The sequence below is a fragment of the Pleurodeles waltl genome, chromosome 3_1 (genome assembly GCF_031143425.1).
Source record: "Pleurodeles waltl isolate 20211129_DDA chromosome 3_1, aPleWal1.hap1.20221129, whole genome shotgun sequence".
NCBI lineage: Eukaryota > Metazoa > Chordata > Amphibia > Caudata > Salamandridae > Pleurodeles > Pleurodeles waltl.
Window position 1 is genome coordinate 1,396,872,737 of NC_090440.1, and position 22,893 is coordinate 1,396,895,629.

General features: G+C 46.1%; 1 long non-coding RNA gene across 1 annotated transcript in view; it reads right to left on the reverse strand.

The window, feature by feature from the left end:
• The window catches only part of LOC138283359 (uncharacterized), a 75,143-nt gene that overhangs the window by 50,326 nt on the left and 1,924 nt on the right, over positions 1-22,893 (reverse strand). Inside the window, exon 2 of the long non-coding RNA XR_011201216.1 lies at positions 394-561. This is a non-coding gene — a long non-coding RNA (uncharacterized lncRNA). The remainder of the gene's footprint in view (positions 1-393; positions 562-22,893) is intronic.

The following is a 22,893-nucleotide window of genomic DNA, read 5'->3' on the forward strand; positions in this document are numbered from 1 at the left end:
AGATGTGGGAGAGAATGTGACTGTAGTCAACTCATGCTACAGCATAATGCAGTTGAAAATGAGTGAAAGGTATGGGTGACAGGAGACATTCATATGTACTTACCACAAGTTTGTGGCATTTGAAGACATATGCATACAATGGATTGTCTTCTAAGGTAATTCCAAGAAACCCCATATGTCCATACATGAAATGAAAAGTTGTCATTGACTGGAGGATGGTTATGCCACTGAACATGGATGAGGAAGTACAGCCTTGGAATTTTGACACCCATGTTATAAATATTAATCCAGTATTTGTACACTGAACACACAGACATTGGATCTGTTACATCACTCATAAAATACACATGTGACACATTCAGAAAATTGCCTCCTTTTATGGTAAATACTCACTGTGTCAGTATTCACAGATGTATGCAGAGGGCGACATGCATAGGCTGTTACAGATTGACTTAGATGTTGAGTTACCATGTGCTTTCATCAGTCTTGTGCCAGCAGACAGTCCATATAACATCACAGACAGGAGAGCAACAATGGAGGTGGTAGTACAGGGCAAAAGACCTGCAAAGATACAATTACATGATTAGAATATGGAGGTATGTGGCCATTTTATTGACACGTTTACTATGTTTTGAGGACATATTGGCAGCAAATGTACACAAGAAATATTTGTGCTTTTTCAAGCGGTGATCATGTGAGTTGCACATTTCAGAAATGTATGGTTGGAACAGACAAAGTTGTGGCACAGGTATAACAGTGTGACATGTAGTAAGGCTGGTCCTGATTGAGGACTTGTCACAGGTGGTGGCACTGTTTCTGCTGCTGTTAGTTGCATTGTGGCATGCATGGGATCTGTTTGGGAGAAAATTATGGAAGGGTTTAAACACAGCATTTTTTGTCTTCACTGCAAAGGGATGGGGGCGTGCTGTGTGACACAGGAATGTGTGTGATATCTTCCTATGTGGGAAGAGGGAGTACTATACTCTTTGTCCACATTATGACAAAAGTTGGATGTTATGGGATTTGCGACAGGTATATGTGTGTTGCCGTTACCTGGCATTGCGTGGGGACTCCTTGGAATGACATTCCTTTATGCAGTTCAGAGTGAATATTGGAGAGGATATTCTTATAGAGAGGGAGAGATGAAGGACGGATTTAGTCCTGCATAAAAAGGGTTAAGCCACTTGGATGTTTGAAAATTTATGTCACCCACCTCCTCTTTTCTTGCCAATTCTTTTAATGCCCCCCTCCTCCCTACCCTTAAGAATACCTCTAGGCTTAAACATTCACCTTTCAGTGATCTAATGCTACATGGCTCTAGTTCTCTGTTGTCTGAGCTGGTTCCTGTAATGTTGAGAGTTAATGATGTTGTAGTGTGGTTAGTTTTACGTATCCTTTGCGTGTTAGCTTCAGGCTTTAGGCCTTTGTGCACTTTGCCCTGGGTGTATTTTATTAATTTGCTTGCAGCTTAGAGCCTCTGTGCACTTTGCTCTAAATGCTTTTTATTAGGCTTCGTACTGTTATTTTTCAAATAGCCAGTTCTAGGGTTTTGTTTTTTATTCATATCACACTGTTTAGCCTACTTCAGCACTGGAGTTCTCCATAACACATTCCTGTTCACTCTGTGCTTCAGTCAAGGATACAGTCTGGTACATTGCCCATAGACGTGGTAGGAGTTTAGACTTGGCATTCCTGCGTAGGGACATTTTGTGATCACTCTGACATGTTAGTTATAAAATCACTTCCTTGTCCCAATACACGCAAGAGGGAGATTCCGACCAGGGAACCACAACTAGACGCTGACTGCCTTGTTGCAGATGCTGAACCACGATCACAGGCCTTTGCTCAGGTATGAGGGCTGATGTCTCCCCAGTGATTCAGAAATGCAAGTTAGAAGCTTAACATGCTATGCTCGAAATATATCAAGCAGAGGGAGAGTAGAAACTAATAGACACGATGATAGCTTTGTTCTTAAGTTTTACTCTCCTGGTGACTATTTCAATCCTACTGTGTTGTATTGTTCTGGTTATTGCGGCTCACGCCTTATTATCTAAAATACAGTTGTTTCATTAAAACATGATATAAAACTTATACTGTCTTTGTCATTTGTATATGAGATCATATTGTAAATGAGAGAGTTGGTTTGGATCTGAGTGACCACGACTTCCCTGAGAAGTTCCAAAGATGTCATGCGCTCGGCTGCCCAATCATCTCTTCCCCTTGGGAGAAATGAGGCACTGCTAGTTAGCCGGAGCAAAAACCGGATTTATGGTGACAGCGTTCCTTTCACGTGGGTCAGACTCAGTCCCCCACACTGTTATCGATCCTGCTGCTTAGAAATCCAGTAGTCTCATTTAGGATAATGAGAGCCCACGCGACAATGTAATTGAATGTAGATGTGTGGTGTGGAATGGCAGGTAGGAGACATAGGTGGTCAGTACAACCCTGGCGGTCGATGTTAAAGCAGTAGTAAAACTGCCAACAGGCCGGTGGTTAAAAAAAATGGAATCACGACCGTACAAACAAACACCGCGGTGGTAACTGCCAACAGACAGGCGGAAGACAAGGTTCCGCCCACTGTATTACAACAGGCCTATCCGCCACCTTTTCCGGGGCGGATTCACCGCAAACAAAAACACGGCGGAAACAGGACTTGGAAGGGAAAACGCTCACCTCTACACACACCACGAGGAATCAGGACGCCATGGGACCCGAGCTCCAGATACTCCCAGCCTTTGTCTTCCTGCTCCTCTACGAGGAACATCAAAGACGGTGGCGAAGACCACGGTGAGCACTGCACCTACTACACAGGGGAGGGGAGAGGGAAAAAAGAGTGACACACACACGCAACATGCAACACTCCCACCCCCACCCACTACAACACACACACAAGTACATGTTGATACATCACATTTACAACCCCCAACCCCCCTGGAAGAATGCAAGGACAAAAGGAAATGGAAACGTTTGTAATCGATTAAAATACAGTAATCAAACATATATATATATATATATATATATATATATATATATATATATATACATATTTAGACTATAAACAAATATATACACCAAGAATACTAAGGTATTCCACCATTAAAGTCCGTGGACCACTGGGTCCAAAATGCATGGGCGAGGCCCACACTCAATACCCGATCAAAACGGAGAGAACATTGCAGGGGCATCAGATAGAAATACAACAGGCTCCTCAGGGGGAAGGGAAAGGGGGCACCTCAGTCCGATGAGTGCACGACGCCAGATCGACGAGGGGGCTCCATGCTCATTGATGCATCCTGGGGAGTGCAAAGCCACAGTCTCACAAGTCTTTACAGTGGGTGGTTTGCCCACTGCTGAATCCTGGGGAGTGCAAAGCCACAGTCTCACAAGTCTTTACAGTGGGTGGTTTGCCCACTGCTGCATCCTGGGGAGTACAAAGCCACAGTCTCACAAGTCTTTACAGTGGGTGGTTTGTCCACTGCTGCATCCTGGGTAGTGCAAAGCCACAGTCTCACAAGTGGATAACAGTCTCCACTGGTTCGGGAGGGGGCTTGGTGTCCAGAGTGCTTCATCCTGCCAAGGACTGAGGTAGTGGATGCCAATCTCCACTGGTTCTGGAGGGGGCTTGGTGCCCAGAGTGCTTCATCCTGCCAAGGACTGAGGTAGTGGATGTCAATCTCCACTGGCTCTGGAGGGGGCTTGCTGCCCAGAGTGCTTCATCCTGCCAAGGACTGAGGTAGTGGATGTATCTCTACAGTGGTTCTGGAGGGGGCCTGGTGCCCAGAGTGCTTCATCCTGCTTGTGGCGGCCTCCGTAGTGTCAGAGGTTTTGGCGCTCATTGGCCTGCGGTGCTGGTGGTGGCGGTGTCCTGTTCAGCGGTTCTGGTGGTGGCAGTGTCCTGTTTAGCGGTGCTGGTGGCGGCGGTGTCCTGTTCAGCGGTGCTGGTGGCGGCGGTGTCCTTGGCAGCGGTGCTTGTGGCGGTGGTGTTCTGTTCAGCTGTGCTGGTGGCAGTTTTGTCTGCCGTGCAGGTTTTCAGCGACTTGCCTGTTTTTCTGTGCCCCTTCCCCACCTTGGATGGTGGCGAAGCCGTCTTCCCACTCCCAACTGTACTCCTGGGAGAGTCTATGGTGGTAGATGTTTTGCCTCTCTCCCCGCCTGTCAGAGGCCAACTTTTGGTGCTTTTGAGGTGGGGGACTGCCCATGGTCTAGCTCCTTGGCACACTGGCTGCCCTGCTGTGGTGCTTATGTTCGCCTGAGCTTCCCTCGTGTGTTGAGCTGTGTGCATGCTGGTCTGATGGTGTGCTTGGGATAGGCTGAGGTACAGGTGTTTGGGTCTGGGTGGAGGAAGTTGGAGGGGGGAGGCTGGACACAGGGAAAATGGCTGTCATCAGTGCTGAGGCCAGAGTCTGAAAAGCTCGCTGTTGGGCTGCCTGACCAGAATGAATGCCCTCCAGGTATGCATTTGTCTGTTGCAACTGCCTCTCTACACCCTGGATGGCATTGAAAATGGTAGACTGCCCAACAGTGAGGGACCTGAGGAGGTCCATGGCCTCCTCACTGAGGGCAGCAGGGCTGACAGGGGCAGGGGCTGAGGTGCCTGGGGCGAAGGAGATGCCCACCCTCCTGGGTGAGCGGCCACAGGGCACACACTGAGGGGCTGCTGGGAGGGCGGTGCTGGTAGGCTGGGTGGCGGCTGTACCTGTAGATGCGGGGGCACAGTGGGGCCTGCCACTGCAAGGGAGCTCCCATCAGAGGAGGAGTCTGTGTCGCTGGTTTCAGTTCCTGTCCCTGCCGTGGAGCTCCCCTCGCCCTCCATCCCACTGGTGGCTTCTGACTCCGTTGTATCGCCCTCCAGGGCCATGTGGGATGCAGCTCCCTCCTGCTCCGGTGCCACTGCTCCTCCACCTGATGATGCTAATGCACACAAGAACAGGGAGACTACAAAAAAGGGGGGGAGAAGACAGAAGAAAGACCTGTTCAGTGCATGCAATACCGCTAACGTTGGTGGACACTACAGACACAGAAGCCCCCTGCACTGCGCCGTGCACTTTGAGTTCCCTAATTAATCACAGGGACATGGGTTACAAGGCTTATGCCCGATTGCAGCACACATGGAAGTCACAGGAGCCTGACTAGGTGTAGTTGCCTCTGAACACAGGTAGGGTGCCACATGGCCTGCTTTAAGAAGGGACCTTGCCTACTAAATTCGCCCTGGCCTAGGGGAACCCACAGCCCACCTCCCCCACCTAGACTCCTACAATGCTCGCTGAATCAGCAGAATGAGAGTGTACTTACCGCCTTGTGGCTGCTGTGATACCCTCAAGCGCCCATCCAACTCCAGGTACACCACCGCCAGGATCTGGAACATCAGGGGGGTCATGGTGTGACGGGTACCCTTCCCACGTTGGGAGGACATCCCCAGCTGGGCCTCTGCCGTCTTCTTGCTCCAGCGGCGAATGTCCTCCCATCTTTTCCGGCAGTGGGTGCTCCGTCTGTGGTGGACCCCCAGGGTCCGGACTTCCTTGGCAATGGCACGCCAAATATCCTTCTTCTGGTGGGTGCTGACCTACACAAATAGTACAGGGGAAAAGGAGAAGATACAACCGTCTACACCGTCACAGTCCTTGGCCCGCATCCCTACCCTTGCCATGACGCACATGCACTCACCGTCGTTTCATGCATGCCTCATTCTCCCCCCCCATCTTTCATCCACACCACTCCACACAGGCATTGCCCATTCGGCATGCTCACAGTGTACTTACTTATTTGTCTGGAGGACCGTAGAGTAGCGTGAACTGGGGGAGGACGCCATCCACTAGTTTGTCCAACTCCTCCATGCTGAAGGCAGGGGCCCTTTCCCTAGACACATGAGCCATTGTCTCTACCAGACTGAGGTCACAGCAGTACTTGCAGTGTAGGTCCTCCCCTGTCGAAGATCAGGTATCAAGTGAGTGAACAGACAGAAAATGGTGGTGACGTCCGCGGCGGTGCGTACCGTCACCGCCGGGATACATCGTCATTGGCTCCTGCAACATATAGGGTCCAATGTTAACCAATCCAGGATTGTGCCGTGGTCTTTGACCGCCTACCGCGACGGTGTACAATGCCAGTGCAGTTACATCATATCCCCTTGACCCACCTTACAGGTCAGGCAGCCGCCATTTCAGAGAGCCACATGGCATTAATTTTGACTGCGTCACACATATCTAGGCCTTGCATAAACACTAATACAGGCATATATCGATTTATACAAATTGTGGAATAAAGTTGTGTTTACGTACCTCAGTGTTGGTTGACTCTCTGCTCGCTGTTCTCCTCCATAGAGCACGTCCACTGGGGCAGGTGAGGAGATGGCGGCCTCCTCCGGTGTACAGACCGCTGGTGGACCTGTCGACAATGGAGGAGAGACATGTAATTGTCACATACAGACTTGATCGTACCACAATCCTGGAACTGTGTGCCCAGTTGGAGCCAGACCTGATGTCAGCTATCTGCCATCCCACAGGAATCCCCCCTCTAGTGCAGGTCCTGTCAGTACTCCATTTCCTGGCAAGTGGGTCTTTTCAAACAACAGTGGCCATTGCATCAGGGATGTCCCAGCCTATGTTCTCCAACGTGTTGTCCAGAGTGTTGTCTGCCCTGCTGAAACACATACGCAGCTACATTGTGTTCCCTCAGGTGGAGGATTTGCCTACAGTGAAAGGTGACTTCTATGCCCTAGGATATATCCCCAACATCATAGGTGCCATTGATGGGACACATGTGGCATTGGTCCCCCCGCAGGAGTGAACAGGTGTACAGAAACTGGAAGAATTACCATTCTATGAATGTGCAGATAGTGTGTTTAGCCAACCAGTACATCTCCCATGTGAACACCAAGTTTCCTGGCTCAGTGCATGACGCTTACATTTTGCGGAATAGCAGCATCCCTTTTGTGATGGGGCAACTCCAGAGGCACTGTGTGTGGCTATTACGTGAGGACATGGACCCAATACAGTGTGACTAGGTGTCTGGGTATGTCCCTAAGAGTTAGTGTGGTCTAACAGTTGTCCCACGACATTTTCAGGTGACTCTGGCTACCCCAACCTGTCATGGCTACTGACACCAGTGAGGAATCCCAGGACAAGGGCAAAGGAACGCTACAATGAGGCCCATGGGCGAACTAGAAGGATTATAGAAAGGACCTTCGTCCCCCTGAAGGCCAGGTTCAGGTGCCTCCATATGACAGGTGGTTCCCTATTCTACTCACCAAAGAAGGTGTGCCAGATCATCGTGGCCTGCTGTATGCTTCACAACTTGGCTTTGCAACGACAGGTGCCTTTTCTGCAGGAGGATGGTCCAGATGGAGGTGTTGTGGCAGCTGTGGAGCCTGTGGACAGTAAAGACGAGGAAGCTGAAGAAGAGTACACAGACAACATGAACACGGTAATTCATCAATACTTCCAGTGAGAAACAGGTAAGAAGACAACACTGCCTGCTACATCTGATTTAATTCTTCTACCTCTCATCTGTCTGTCACTTTCATCCAGTGTATGGACCCTGATTTGTCACTTTCCCTTTCAATTTCACAGATGTGGGCCCCACTGTGTGACATCTGCTTTGTTGCCGCATGGACTAGAGCTGTGTGACATAGGTATGTTGACAATACATTGGATATGGCATTTTTCCACAGTTATTGCAAATACACATTATCGAAAGCACAGACTGACTCCAGATTGTTTTGTGATTTAAGGGTGTTTATTTAAGTGCAAAATAGTGGAGGGGATCATAAATTGGTCAGGGGTGATGGTGGAGGAATGTCCATGGCAGAGTCCAGTCTATTAGTCTCACATGTGAATTGTCCAAAGGGGCATAGGAAGTGGAGCTAGGGTAGTTTGAGAATGGACAGGGTGAAAAAATGGGACAGAAGGATGACATTCAGGGTGGTCTCATTTCTTGGCGGGGGTCTTGGCATTGTTCTCTGTCTTTGTCCTGGATCTCAGGGACCGTTTGAGGGGTGGTTCTCCATCTGCAGGGGGAGGGGTGCTGGTGTCGTGGTCCTGTGGCGGTGCCTCCTGTCCACTAGCCTCGGGGGAGGTGGTAGGCAGTTCATCGTCCAGGCTAGTGTCAGGGGCCCCTTGTTGTGCCACAGTGTCCCTCCTGGTGTTGACGAGTTCCTTCAGCACCCCTACAATGGTGCCCAGGGTTGTGTTGATGGATTTTAGTTCCTCCCTGAACCCCAAATACTGTTCCTCCTGCAGCCTTTGGGTCTCCTGAAACTTAGCCAGTACTGTTGCCATTGTCTCCTTGAAATGGTGGTAGGCACCATGATGTTGGAGAGGGCCTCATGGAGAGTGGGTTCCCTGGTCCTGTCCTCCCCCTGTCGCACAGCAGCCCTCCCAGTTCCCCTGTGTTCCTGGGCCTCTGTCCCCTGAACCATGTGCCCCCTACCACTGCCCCCAGGTCCCTCGTGTTGTTGGGGTGGTGGGTAGCCTGGGTTCCCTGTAGTGGTGGACACACTGCTGCTTGACGTGTCCTGGGGACAGAGGTAGGGGCCCGCTGGGTGGGTGCTGTGCTGGTGTTTCCAAAGGGGGGAAGCTCTGTAGTGGCCTGTGCCAGTGTGAGGGGAACCAACTGTCTCGAGGTCCCAGATGGGCCGGGCTGGTCATCTAGATCCAGTTGGACAGAGCTGCTGTCATCACTGTGGGCCTCCTGTGTGGGTGGAGTGGACATGTCTGGACCCTTCTGTCTGGTGACGTTGGGTAGGGGTCCTGCAGGGGTGTAAAGGCATGATTATTGCATCTGTATGTGCCATGGTGTGCAATGGGTGGGTGACCCTGTACCGCAGTGCTTGCATTCTTGTGTGGGACCTTGTGTGATAATGGTTTAGGGGGGTGTATGGGTATGTGCAGTGGCCATGCCTTGGTGATAGGTGTCCATGCTTTGGTGTTGCATGCAGGGCTTGGGTTTGGGATGTGTGGTTTGTGATAGTGGGACATGTGTGAGGAGTTGGAGTGATGGAGGTGAGGGTGGGGGTATGTGATAGCATGCAGGTAGGGTGGGGGATGAAGTAGTTAAGATTTGACTTACCCGAGTCCATTCCTCCTGATACTTCTGCGAGGCCCTCAGGGTGCAGTATAGCCAAGACTTGCTCCTCCCATGTTGTTAGTTGTGGGGGAGGAGGTGGGGGACTGCCGCCAGTCCTCTGAACTGCAATCTGGTGTCTTGAGACCACAGAACGCACCTTCCCCCGTAGGTCGTTCCACCTCTTCCTGATGTCATCCCTTGTTCTTGGGTGCTTTCCCACTGCGTTGACCCTGTCCATGATTCTGCGCCATAGCTCCATCTTCCTAGCTATGGTGGTGTGCTGCACCTGTGATCCGAATAGCTGTGGCTCTATCCGGATAATTTCCTCCACTAGGACCCTGAGCTCCTCCTCAGAAAACCTGGGGTGTCTTTGCAGTGCCATGGGGTGGTGTGGGTGATGTGCGGGGTGGTGTGTGTTGTGATGTGTGGGGTGATACTTAGGGGTGTGTTGTGTGAGGTGCATGGATGTTGTGTGAGTGATGGTTTTGAGTGCCTCTGGTTGCTAGTGTTGTTTCTGGTGGTGTCTCTCTCTGGCCTTCTTTATGAATTTTTGTTGTAGGGGTATATGGGTGATGTGGGTGTGTGTTTTATATTGTATTGAGTGTGTGGGACTGGTGTGTGTATGTGTATCAGGTGTGTGTATTTCGATTTGTCCAATGTGGATGGGTTTTGTAAGAGTGTGTGTATTTTGAGCGCGGTGGTGTGTACCGCCAATGGAATACCGCGGTTGAAAGACCGCCGCATGAATTTGTGGTTTGTGATAGTGTGGGCTTATTCCTGTTGGCATGATGGTGTCGGTTTTGTTATCGACAGTTTATCACTGACCTTTGGTGTGGCAGACTTGTGTGGGTGTCTAAATTTTGGCGGATTCCGAGCTGTGGGTCATAATAGCTGTGGCGGAATTCTGCGGCCGCGGCAGTGCGTTGGCGGTCTTCTGCACTGCGGTAAGCGGCATTTACCGCCAATGTTGTAATGACCCCCATAGACTGCTAGAGGGAGGATGAAGCTCTGCCAAGACCTACCTGCTGTTGATGTATCATAATAGGCTAGCACAAAATAAAGGACATACCATCTCCTTAATTGGTTCCAGACTCCTGCTTGAAGACTCTGCGCTCTAACTTCATCCATGACCTCTTCCTCTGGATGTGATGGGCTGCATGGTGGTGGCTGTATCGTCTGATTCTGTGATTTCTCTCAGCATAAGATTAAAAGAGCTGAATACAAGGTATAAGTTTCCACAAGAGATGGTTGTCAGGTGTGTGTAATTGTCAGGTGTTGTGTTCATGCACATCACACTGGTCAATCCTTCATTTGGAAATCAGCTGTATTGCTCTACTTTTGTAATATAAACCATCAAAAACACAATTTCAAGCAAAGTTAAAAAAAAATCTTAGGATTCCTGTTTTGTGTTAGAACTTAAAATCAAAAGCTTTGTTTTTAAAAATTAATGAAGAGTGTAACTTAAGAAATTGGAAAATACTTTTAATGTAAACTGGCACTACCAAGTTGTGACATCCAAAAGCTACAATTGTATCTTGTCTTATGGCAGTAGAGCCCTGCCAGCCACTTGTGTCCAACATCTCCAAGCACCACAGCCAAGTTGTCCACATGGTACACTGCCGGACTGGTAACCAACCAGCGTGTTAACACTGTGAAGAGCGAGAGGACGTTCAAGACCTCTAAGGTCCGGCAATGGTCCGCTATTAACCGTGCTGTGCATACTAGCGGGCCAGACACCCAAGTTTCAAAGGACAGGACTGCCTCCATGCCTGGCGAGGTGAACATTGTCACCGCCATGTAAACAGTGGTGTACTTTCAGTGAAAACTAGGGCGTCCTTAAAATTATGGAAACAATATCATCACGTTAGTGAGACAAGCTTTGTCAGTGCATTACCCTTAGAGAGTATACCTGTAGTGCCGACACTTGGTGGTGGAAATTCTGCAAGCAGTGATGGGCACTGACTGCACTTTTGCCAAAGTTTTGCTCATCAAAATAGTTCCTCAGATGCTAGCTAGAGATGCCTACCTCTGTAGAACTGAATGAAACAAACTAGACAAGCCAAATGTTGTAAGCTGTTGTGGCAGAGAGAGACATTACAGAACTGGAAGATAAAAGTACATCAGACAAACTCTAAATCAGTATCTCGGTGTAATGGTTATTGCTAGTCACTTCTATATAATTTTTTTCAATGTGATCTTTGGGCTTTTTTGTAGGATTGTGGTCTTTCGGCATGTCGACTTTTCTTTGACTGACATTTTCCTTCACATGCGGCCAGTACTACATGCGCATGTGTCTCTGAGATAAACATTGACATGACAAAACCATCTTCCTCGCTTTCACTTGCCACTGAGGTGTAGGAACCATTTGACAATGATTTAGATAATGATCAACTTCATTCAGTGTTGATTTGCCTCAACTGATATCACCACTTGGCCTTGTTGGTGCGTGTCTTGTATTGCTTCTTTAACGTTCTGGCAGCCATTTTTTCAGACACATTTACTTTTCCTTCGCTTCACAAAATGGTTCTCTTCCCACAGCCTTTCCATATCTCTCCAATATCTGTCCAGTGGTTGAACATTAACCTTCAAGTGGAAATGAAAATCCACACCTAAAACATTTTTTTTAAACATTTTAATTTTTTTTGCATTTAGTCGAAATAGGCATATTCGAATCATTTCAGTATTTGCAGCATATATCATATGAAACAGTTGGTAAAGAAATAGGCAATTATTTTCTAATCAATGCCTATATATCTATCTTACATGAACTAAAATCTTACAGAAGTAGGTAAGCATGCACATTGATGAGAGTATCGCCACTATGCAGATACAGATCAATGAACAAGGGGAAAAAAAATCCTCTCAACCCTGCCCCCACCCACAAACCATCTCACCAAAACATTCCAGGTGCCATTCCCAGTCTGTCCAGAGCATTAGGAGTATGTGAAAAAAAGAAGAAAAAAGCCCCAGCCTATGTTGGATCCAAAATAACTGTGTTGAGATCATCCATTCCGCTCAGGGAAAGGACAAAGCTAATGGGCATTTGCGCAGTCCTCTGTATTCCTCCCTCCTCAGGGCCAAAGCCTCTGCCAAGCCCCAGTGGCAAACCTCCTTGTGCTAACTCTGTTCCGTAGATAGAACAGGTGACTTCTAACTGTGCTTTATCTGACATTTAGCAAGTAAAAGTGCTAAGTCTACAAAACAAGACTGTGTTTAGGAAGATTTGGGACGTGGATATATCCCCAATATACAGTGTTCCATGATATCTGAGTACATGTGCTCTATAAGAGTCCTAAATGTGTCCCAGACACTTTTCCAGTAACAAGACAATCTAGGGCATACTCATATCATATGCAAAAGATATGCATCTTCCACACAGCAATCTCAGCCAGTTAGACATAGTGGAATTAAAGATCTTGTATAGTGCGGAGGGAGACAACTACGTGCTATGAAAAAGTATCTAGTGAATTAATTTAAACCTAGTAATTCAAGGTATCTTGCTTGAGTTTTCTAAAAGAAACTGCCATTCTTTATTGTAAAGAGGGCAGTCCAAGTCAGTTTCCCAGCAGTCTCTAAGTGCTGTCAGCCCTACATGTAAATGGGAGTGCAATCCTCTGTATAACCTTTTATCCAAATGTTTACCCATGCATATTTTGTGAACTGCCTGTACCTGTGCATATTTATTTGGTTCTGTTCCCTGACCAATGATGACGTATGGACCTCAGTATGGAGGCGTGCGTAAGGAATAAAGTACCAGGAAGGTCGTGAGTTGTGAGATTGGATAAAGTCATAGTGAAAGATCATCCCCCCATCTTCAAAGAGATCGTCAAGCAAAAAGACACCAGTGGTCTTGCAAGGAACTATCTTAGCAGACGAAAAAGTACGTACTGGAGTTAGTAGGCCATACAATGGAATGTTCAGGGCATATGCAGGTGTGGTCTGTGTAATACGGAGTGCAGTATTCGAGTATTGAATGGCATTACCGGGGAGCAGTGGTAAGTCTGATAAGGGGGTGCTCACTTCCCAGTAGAAACAACAATTGTAAACTCCCAGTGTGTAATTTAATGAGTGTATAATCTATATCTTGTACATTTGGACCAGCCAGCCAATATGAAAGCCACTGCAACTGAGCAGCAAGGCAATAGGACTGAACATCCAGGGCACCCAGGCCACCACCACCATCTGTTGGCAGCTGCAACTTGCAAAGCCCAATGCGGCGACAGCCAGGGCCCTATACGAAGTCGACCAAAAGAGTGTCTTAGGTCTTGAAGCTATATTGTGGAGTTACTACTGGAAGGTTGGCGAAGTGATATAATAATTTAGGAAGCATCACCATTTTGGCAATAGCCATTCTGCCCATCACCGACAATGCAGGGTGATCCAGAACTTAACTTGGGCTCTTACCGCAGAAATTGCTTTTAGCAGGTTACCCTCAAGGAGATCAGTTTATGTCTGATATATCTGAATACCTAAGTAACAAAAAGTAGTATGTGCCACTGGGATCTCATGGTCCCCAAGGGGGGTCACTCAGTGATGTTCCTTGAAAAAGAAAAGCATATAACTTGGAGTGGTTCACACGCAGCCCAGAAAAACTGCCAAATACTCAGAGTATGTGAGAAATAGGAGCAATGTCCTTCCCAAGGTCACGAATATAGAAAAGCATGTCATCTGCATATAAGGAAGCCGATTGCGATTGAGGCCCATATGAAATATCCCAGGTCCCTGTTTCTTGACAAAGCTTCTGCACCAGGGGCTCTATTGCCAACATGAATAATAAAGGTAATAGTGGGCATCTCTGGTGCGTACCCCGGGATACTGTGTATTGCTCAGAGATATGACTGCCCGTTTTAGCCAGGGCCGTTGGATTAGCATAGGGTACCTTAACCCATGCTGTGAAGGTGCCAGGAATGCCAAACTCCTGAAACACTGAGAAAAGGTACTCCCAGTCTAAAGATCAAATGGTTGCTGTAGGTCAAGCAATAGACACCCAGTGTTAGGGAAAGGGTCATGTGCTGTTTCTATAACTTCGTAGAGGCTTCTAATATTTAGTGAGGTACTCCTACAAGGGACAAAGCCACATTGGTCTACCTGGATGAACTCTGGGAGTAAAGGTATGAGTCTTTGGGCCAGGACCTTGCTAAGAATCTTATAATCAGCTGTCAAAAGAGAAAGAGGCCTGTAAGGGAAAGGTTCTCTGGATCTCGACCAGGTTTAAAGCAGGGAGGTGACCAGTACTTGGCTAGTTGTGGGAGGCAATGTCTCCACTTACAGCGAAGCCTTGTAGAGCTTCTCCAAGTGGGGAACCAGACGCGTGGCAAAGTTAGAGTAAAATTCAATAGGTAGGCCATCAATACCTGGTGACTTATTATGGGCCATTCCTTGAATGGCATTATGAAGTTCTTCAGGTGTGAGGGTGCCACCAAGGACCCATACACTGCCTCCGAGACTTGCAGAAGTTACAGAGAGCTCAGGAAGTCATCCCCTTTCTCTGGAAGAGTCGGCATAGTAGGAGCAAAACCATAATTAATGGCTAATTGAGTAATAATACATGTGCCAGCAGATGTATTTATGGATAGGATCGGCGTGGGTGAGAACTGCAGCCGAATCATTCAAGCCCCTTCGTGTACAAAAACAAGCCTGCAAGTAACGCAGGCACCCTTGCACCATGATACAAGGGTGCCTGCGTTGGCACTAGGCAACAAACTGTGCTCCAGCGCAATGCGAAGGGTAGAAATGCACAGCAACTTGTAAATACAGTGCATTTCTGCCCTTTCAAATTGGCATAGGGCAGCACACCAAAAATACTTGTGGGGCTGCCTTGCAGCAGTTTGTTGTAAATATGCCCATTAGTTTTGGTGTGTCATCCGCTGCAGAACTTTCCCAAGACATCATTTGATGTATCATTCAGCCTGTTGTGAATGCATTCAATTACACCAAAGACATATTAGTTTGCGGAACTACACAAAATGAGCCTGATAGAGCTCTCACACATGCATGCTGTTTACTTACTGATGCAGGTTTGACTTTGAGTCTAGACGAGTGCAAAGTCTGACAAGACAAAGCTAAAATTCTTTGGCCATTTCTTTCCTGATGGGTGTTTGACATCCGATCCTGCAAAGGTACAGGCACTGTCAAATGCTGATCCTCGCCAGATGTTTCTATGGTACATTCTTTTCTTGGCATGGCCAGTTACTGTTAAAGATACATAAAAGACTTTGCCACTGTAAGTGCTCGATTATGAGAGTTGACGAAGAAAAATGTTTCATTTCAATGGTCACAAAAATGTCAGGGATGTTTCAAGAGAATCAAACAAGCCATTGAAGATGCTTCTGAAATGGCATAGCAATCCAAAGCTGCATACAGTGATTGTTGTTGCTAGCCCAGTTGGGTTAGGTGCTATCCTTAAACAGCATAGTGGACCCCCAAATGCTCGAAGCCATATTGTGGCATAAGCTAGTAGAAGTTTGTCCCAACCAGAATGTGCTTACTCACAACCTGAGAAAGAAAGTTTAGCCATGGTATGGGTTTGTGAGCATTTCCATGTATTCCTGTATGGAAAGCCTTTTACTCTGGTAACTGATTATGAAGCTTTGCTTGCTATCTTTGGCATTCCAAAAGCCAAGATTCCTCCTTGCAATGTACAATGGGGACTACGATTGCAAGAGTACAATTATACCATTATGGTGAATATCAAGGTTACAGAAATGTCAAAGATGAACTGTCCATAACTCAGGAGGGAGTCATACTGCTAGGGTTGAGAATCCTGATTCCAGAGAGTCTGCGACATAAAATAATTGAAATGGCTCATAAAGAACATTGTGATATCATCACCATCACAAAAGGACTTTTCCAAGACCGAGTCTGTTTTCCATATTCAGATGAGAGGTTTGAAAAGGAACTCAAGGCCTGTCATCTATACAACTGCCTTTCTACACATGTTACTCAACACACTCTGAATATGTCAAAACCCCATCAGCATGCATGAGAGAATATATCCATACCACATTTTCAGTCTACTTGATAATGGACATCACCTGATGGTGATTATGGATGAATACTCTTGTTTCCATCAGTCAAAGATCTCTCATCCACAACTCAACAACAATTTATTGAGAGACTACATGGCCTATTTGTGACATGGGGCTTTCAGACATTCTAAAGTCTGATAATGACCCGCATTTTAACAGTCCAACATTTAAATAGTTCCTGGAGCATCTGAATACAAAGCATCAAAAGAGTACGCCTTTGTGGCTGCAGGCCAGTGGACTCGTTGAGAGTTTTCTGAGTACGCTAAAGAAAGCAATACAGCTGACAACTCTTGAGAAATTCAGTTTGAAAACTGTATTAAATGCAAACCTACAAGCTTAATGTTCAACACCTCACTTGACCACAGTCCTGAGACTTTGATGTTCAGGAGGGCAATGATGACCAAGTTACCTCAATGGACCAACAAGAGAGAAAGAAGTGAGAGCACAGTTCTTACAAAGGAGATTTAGTGATCACCCGTCAGGTGCAAAGGAGAAAATCTGATGCTCCATATGATGTTGAACCTTTCGACGTGGTGTTTACCAAGGGACACATGGTGACTGCCCAGCTACCTCTGAAGTCTTTTACCAGAGACTTTTCTCACTTTAGGCCTTTGATTCATCAGTCTTCAAATTGAGATGGTGAAAGAAAGACTGAAGCTGAGAACTCAGTGACTGCTCTTACCTCTTCAATGTCTTCAACAATCTCAAACTTTGAATATGACAACTCTCAGCTTCCAGGATCAGGTCAACTGATCAAAACACCATGAAGGTTGATTGAAGAGATATAGGTGCATATATATATATATATATATATATATATATATATATATATATATATATATATATATATATATATATATATATATAGATAGATAGATCCACTTTAAGGTCATCATTTACAGTGCTTCAAAAATTAATATATAATATATATATATAATGAAAAATGTGTTGTAGATGGCAGTATTGTTTCATTTTTTCCCCACATTTTCTTAGTGAGGAGAACCAACCTGACCAAATCCCCCCACCCCCGAAACCTCCCTTGTAGTGGTCAGGCTCGCTCACAGGGATCGCTCTCTATGCACTTTATGGGAGTTTGTCTGACAACATTTGCCAGGACTGCTTTGGTTTCCCATTCTGCCCGTGCAAGCACTCCCACTCCCAGGCATTGCCTGCAAGCAAGTACAGTCACTCACTACATTCGCCTAGAAAGGAATCCCTGCCGCACTACAAAATGAGGCTGGTCAAGTGGTCTGCAGGGGGTTCTCCTTTAATACTTAGGTCACAGAGCTGGCCCGAGTTTGCATCTGCGTTGTAAACAGCATATTTTTTTTGTAATTAGGTACACTGTACTGAGCTACACGTGGCAAATCCAGTAAATTAAAGGGTGTGCCTCGGCACAAACAGGGACCATGTCCTGAAGCTGAAAATTAGGACCATTTGCCTGTTCTACTCCTCCTGACATAGGCCTTTGAAATCACTATATCACACTACCCTAAATTAAAACAGTACAAGAGCAGAACTCCTAATAGGCATTCAACACAGCCTTGATAGAGCCACTGCTGGCTGTCATGTTCACTAATAACACCACTTTATGCATCTGACATCCAATAGGCATGACTTCCGGCCTAGAAGACGCAGGAATAACGTGTTAAATCCTCTGTCACCACATCAGATATTAAGCTAGTATTTTGAAAGTCCATGAACATAATACAGGGACGTTACTAAGGCATGGACAATTACATAAAACTGCCGTACTCATCACTAGCTGAAACCAATCTGGTCTGCAAAGGAATCCTCAGAAAAGAGCTTGGAAAGCACCCAAACGTCCATTAGCGCTGCAAGGCCACTAACAGAATGTGCGTTATTTAAATGCATTAAACATGCCTCAGCCCTCCTCTTGCAGCCCTCAACCAATACACCCACAACAGCAGATTACTCTAGGATAAAATATGAGAATAATTGCCTTTTAATCAGAGTGCAAAATATACATAATCTTCGTTATAAAAAAGAGTCCCTGTTTAGTGATATCAGCTTCAGAAAGAGTCCAGGGATAGCAGAAACAACACACTAAATACTTCATATTCACATATTTTTTTAAATAAAAACTCCAAGGTACACAGTCCAGCAGCTCAGGATGAATGCAGAGCTCTAACCCCGATAATCCCAATGGGTTGCTAACGGGAATTAAGAGCCGCAAAAAGGTGAGAAAAAATATAGGGAACACCAGTTTGATGTTTTTCATTCACATGTATCGCTGGCTAAAACGAGGCAAAATATTAGGTGAAACTCCAGGGAACAATGTCAAATAAAAAACAACCATAAAAGACTTCAAAAACGTAAATTCCTAAATGTTTCTCCAAAAAACAGAACACATAATCAAGAATCTACCCACGCCAAACAAGCAATGGCAAACGCCAATGTACCCATGTGATCTGAACTCTCTTGAATACAACTTGTTCAAAAAATGTTCCTGTTCTCTTCACTCCCCTTCCCTCCCAGAAGTATTGATACCGCCGACAGAGTTAGTTGCTGGGGGAAAAAAGGTGCAGGACCACGAGGAAGGCTCCCGAAGGTTCCCCTAAAAAATGGGAAATTACCGGGGAATTCAGAATTCCACAGCTGTTCTCATAGTCATTGCCCGTTTTCACCCGGACACATTGCTGTACCTGGGTGGAAACACCAGACCTGTGGAGTTGCCCCAGGCTTTGCAATGAGGCCATACAAGGTACGTTTTGTTGTTAAGGTGCTTTCCACAGGAAAGCAAGTGAACAGGCTTCAGTAACTCCTCCCTGGATTGTTCTTGCCAAGCCAACAATGACAGAGTGCAATAGAAACTCGAAAACCAATACAGATAAGTAAATATAAAGAATGAGCTAATTTGCAAATGGGCTTTCTTTCTTAAATTTAGCATCTCTATCGTTCACATACTTACACCTGCACATGCATCCGTGCATTTTGGTAGCATTCTTGGGGCTTATATGGTCAGTAAAGCAGTGACCCCAACCAAGAGAGACCAGAACAACTCCTGCTCACAGCTCTGCAATGTGTGCATGGGTGATGACCAGATAGGTGCTAAGGCTTTGGCGACGAAAAAACAGTCAAGAAGGAAATTGCAAGCTTTCGCTTGTCAACTCCGTTACCACACCTGAATGTTGCCCAGTTTGCCTCACTTGAGACTATTTATGGATAAGGCCTGATGTTCTTATACCATGACAGGACCTTATTAAGAAGGCTCCAGTTTACATCTGTAATAAGGAAAGCCCTGAAACAGGCTGGTTTCCCCCATGGTGCTTCAGCACCCACTCATTTTTATAAGGGGAGCCACAACAGTGGCCACACCTGGCTTGGCTTGGGGCAGGATGAGATCAGAGAGCTGGGCAGGTGGAGGTCATAGGCTTCAAGGCCATTTTACCTGACTCAATTTACGACTCACCTTTTCTTTTTGCCGCATGGCACTCCAGGAGCTCGTAGACAATATGGTGGATGGGGCACTCTTACATCCTGAGGGCCCAGCATTAGACGAGATCACGGAGGCATTTGACTTCACAACATCAACCTGGCATGGATGGGTAAATCTGGCACGTGGTGGGCACAACTGCTCCATTGGTGCAAAGGGCCCTGCAATCACACGGGAGACTGAATGCTGCTGTAGTTCCTCTGGGTGGGAATGACACCAATGACCTAAACAGGCAGAAGCTACTTTAGGTCATGAAATCATATCTAACCAAGCTCACTAGATTAGTTAACCTTGCAGACATCGTGTCGTCCAAAATTATAGCTCATTTTGACTAGAGGAAGGTGGTGAATTACAGTGCAATAGGAAGGTCTAGAAGGGAGCTCAATATTTCAATGAGCAAATTTTGCAAAGATACAGGGTGGGACTTTGTCAGACACTGTCTCATCAACCTGAGGGTACTAGGGGCCAGATGTAGCAAGCAGTTAGCACGTCGCAAACAGCGAATTTCGCTGTTTGCGATATGCAAAAAGCACATCGCAATGCACAAACCTCGTTTCATTCATGAGGTGGGATTTTGCAACCCCCTTGTGAATCGCAGATGGTGTCAGGGACAGCATCCAACAATCAGAATTGCGACTCGCAAATTGCAAAGTCACTCTGACTTGCAATTTGCCGGTCGCAATTCTAAATTTTGCTACATCTGGTCCTTGGTCACTAAATTGACAAGGTTCACCTCAGGTGAACATGTTCCTTTTGAACATCACGAGTGCCCTCGAGCTCATATGGCTTCTTGTAGGCTTAGATACTTTGGTAGGAAAAGGAGGAGCTGGCAGTGGCTGTGAAATCACAGGCAGTGTGGCGGAGGCAGCACCAATAACTGCCATCAGTAACACAATAGGACCCACGGTAGAAGTAGGCCATCAGAAAGGAAGAAGTTGCCAGAATAGTGGCCTTTGGGATGCCTCATGGCAGGGACACAAGGAGAGAGAAGAGCCAAAGAGGGGGTTAGCCATAGGGTGGGCGCAGCGCTTGCACAGCTGGAAAGGGCCGCGCATGCCACACATCGGTAGCAAGAGAAGCCTAGACTCCTCAACGTGTTAGGTATGTTGCCTTCACTGGAGGGTGCTGTCGAAGATTATTTACAATGATGACGGGCTAATGATTTATGATTGTCACTAATCACACGACCATGGTCCAATATTAATGATCGATATTGTAGTGATGAGTTTTGACCCATCGTGGATTGTGATATACTGCTAATAAACAGCAGCCTTTTGTACACCACCCAAACATAAAAAAATACCTATTTTCACAAGCAAACACATGCTGTGAACTACACACATACACATTCGAGCACCGTGATATACTGAAACAGGACCCATTCTAGAACACACACAATTGTGCAGGCACACACCAGGCTCATTTGGCTGTATGCAAACTCATGCATGAATGTGAATATTCAAACACTTGAAAACGCATGCATTTGTACAGGGGTAATAAAGCACGCAGAAGTATTAAAATAAACACACTAATCTTCATTCAGACACACAAACATATCTGAAAACAGAAAAAAACAAGGAAGCACAACGAACATGCCCCTGGTTGTATGCACTGGCATATGATGATGTGTAGCAAGGCTATTGCATGTATTTTTAGTGATACGTACAATTTCAGTAGTTGTAGGCTAAAATGGTCACTACCAAATTAAATATATGTGATGCGAGTGCAGGACCCACAAAGCAGGCTTGCTGGTTTACATTGTGTGAATAAAACAATGTGTACTTGATTATTATGTTTTTCTGAGCTCTTGTTAAAAAGGAGAAGAAAAAATCCACTCTCTGATGCCCTTTTCATATGGACGCAGCTGAAATGTGGCTGCCAGAATAAGTGACCTTATGAGAGATTCTTAAACATGCTTTGTCTTACTCCTAACTCTCTGTCTCTGTTTCTAACCCATTTGAGCATAACTCAACGCAGAAATGGTAGTGTAAATACATCTCTGGTGGCCCCGTCTGTGCGCCCTACTGACTGCTGGATGTTTGAAGTGTGGGTGCTACGGTTCAGCAACACTCCTCGCCAGCAGTAGCGCAGCAAGGATGCCAAGGGCCCTGGCACAGGCAGAGAAAATGGCCCCTTTGGCTGCTTTAGGTTTACATCAGCATTATCAGGTTCAAACATACCCTTAGTGCTCCGGGCTCTAGTGCACTGCAGCCGCTGCCTCAATTGTAGTTACGCCCCTGCTCGATAGTTAGTGAGTAATTCACAGGTGAAACAGAAGGCTGTCTTCCTACAGCATCGGTAGGGTGGCAGCAGCACTGTGGAGTATGCTGTTCCTTTAATAATATTTTAAATGTGATTATTTACATGGTTTCCCTGCGGCAGGGCCTAAAGTCAGTACAGAAAAAGCATTTCTAATGTATATAAAATAGGAGAAGTGCGAATGTAGATAATCGCAAGAGATATGGAGTACGCACACATTTACAGTCAGTAGTGAAAAGCATATTCAAGCACATAAAGAATCACTGACATTGTATAGATAGGTGACAAGTCCTTCCACGGGCAGAGGACCCAGGGGTGTATGTTATAAGTTTCAAAGCTTTATGAAAGTCTCAAACTATCTTATGTTTTCGCAGAATCAATATCAAGTCTCATTAATTCAATCAGCAATTAATCAATCAGAAATAATCAATAACAAAATGTTAGCAAGTAAGCGTGTTCCATAAAGGAAAAGCCCCAATTCTAAGGTTGGAGTGTGAGAGAAAAGAATCACTTAGAACCCATAAAGACAGTGGCGGTTGGTGAAGTTTGAGAGTGGTGGGGCTGGGCTTGGCCCGGGGTGGGGGGAGGAAGAGGTTCACATTGTGGGGGGTGAGGAGCATGGCAATTTTTGGGATGCTAGTCACCATTTCAGTGTTTTCAATTTGGCACAAACCCATTTTTCTAAGTACAATCCATGTTATTTGCACATTATTGTGGGCTACTTAACACTGATCAGCGGATGGGGGCTAGTGAAGAATCAGCTTTCCTTTGCAATATTACGTGATTACTTTAGTACACCCACTACATGTTATCCTATAGCGTATTATGTGCACTACATTGGTTAGCATGGTTTTAAATCACATATATCATGTTAATTGTACTGTCTGTTTTTACACCAACACTAAGATGGTGTCTGGAGAGAATCTGTCTCCCTGGCCACACAACATGTTTGCACTAATGGATGAATCCATCACTGCCCCCTAAACATGTTAATGGGCAGTTTCAACATATACCATGTTTGGCATGTTTTTTCGGCCACAACTGTGCGCACACTTGGCACCTTGCCGTGCAGGAGTTTTAATAGGT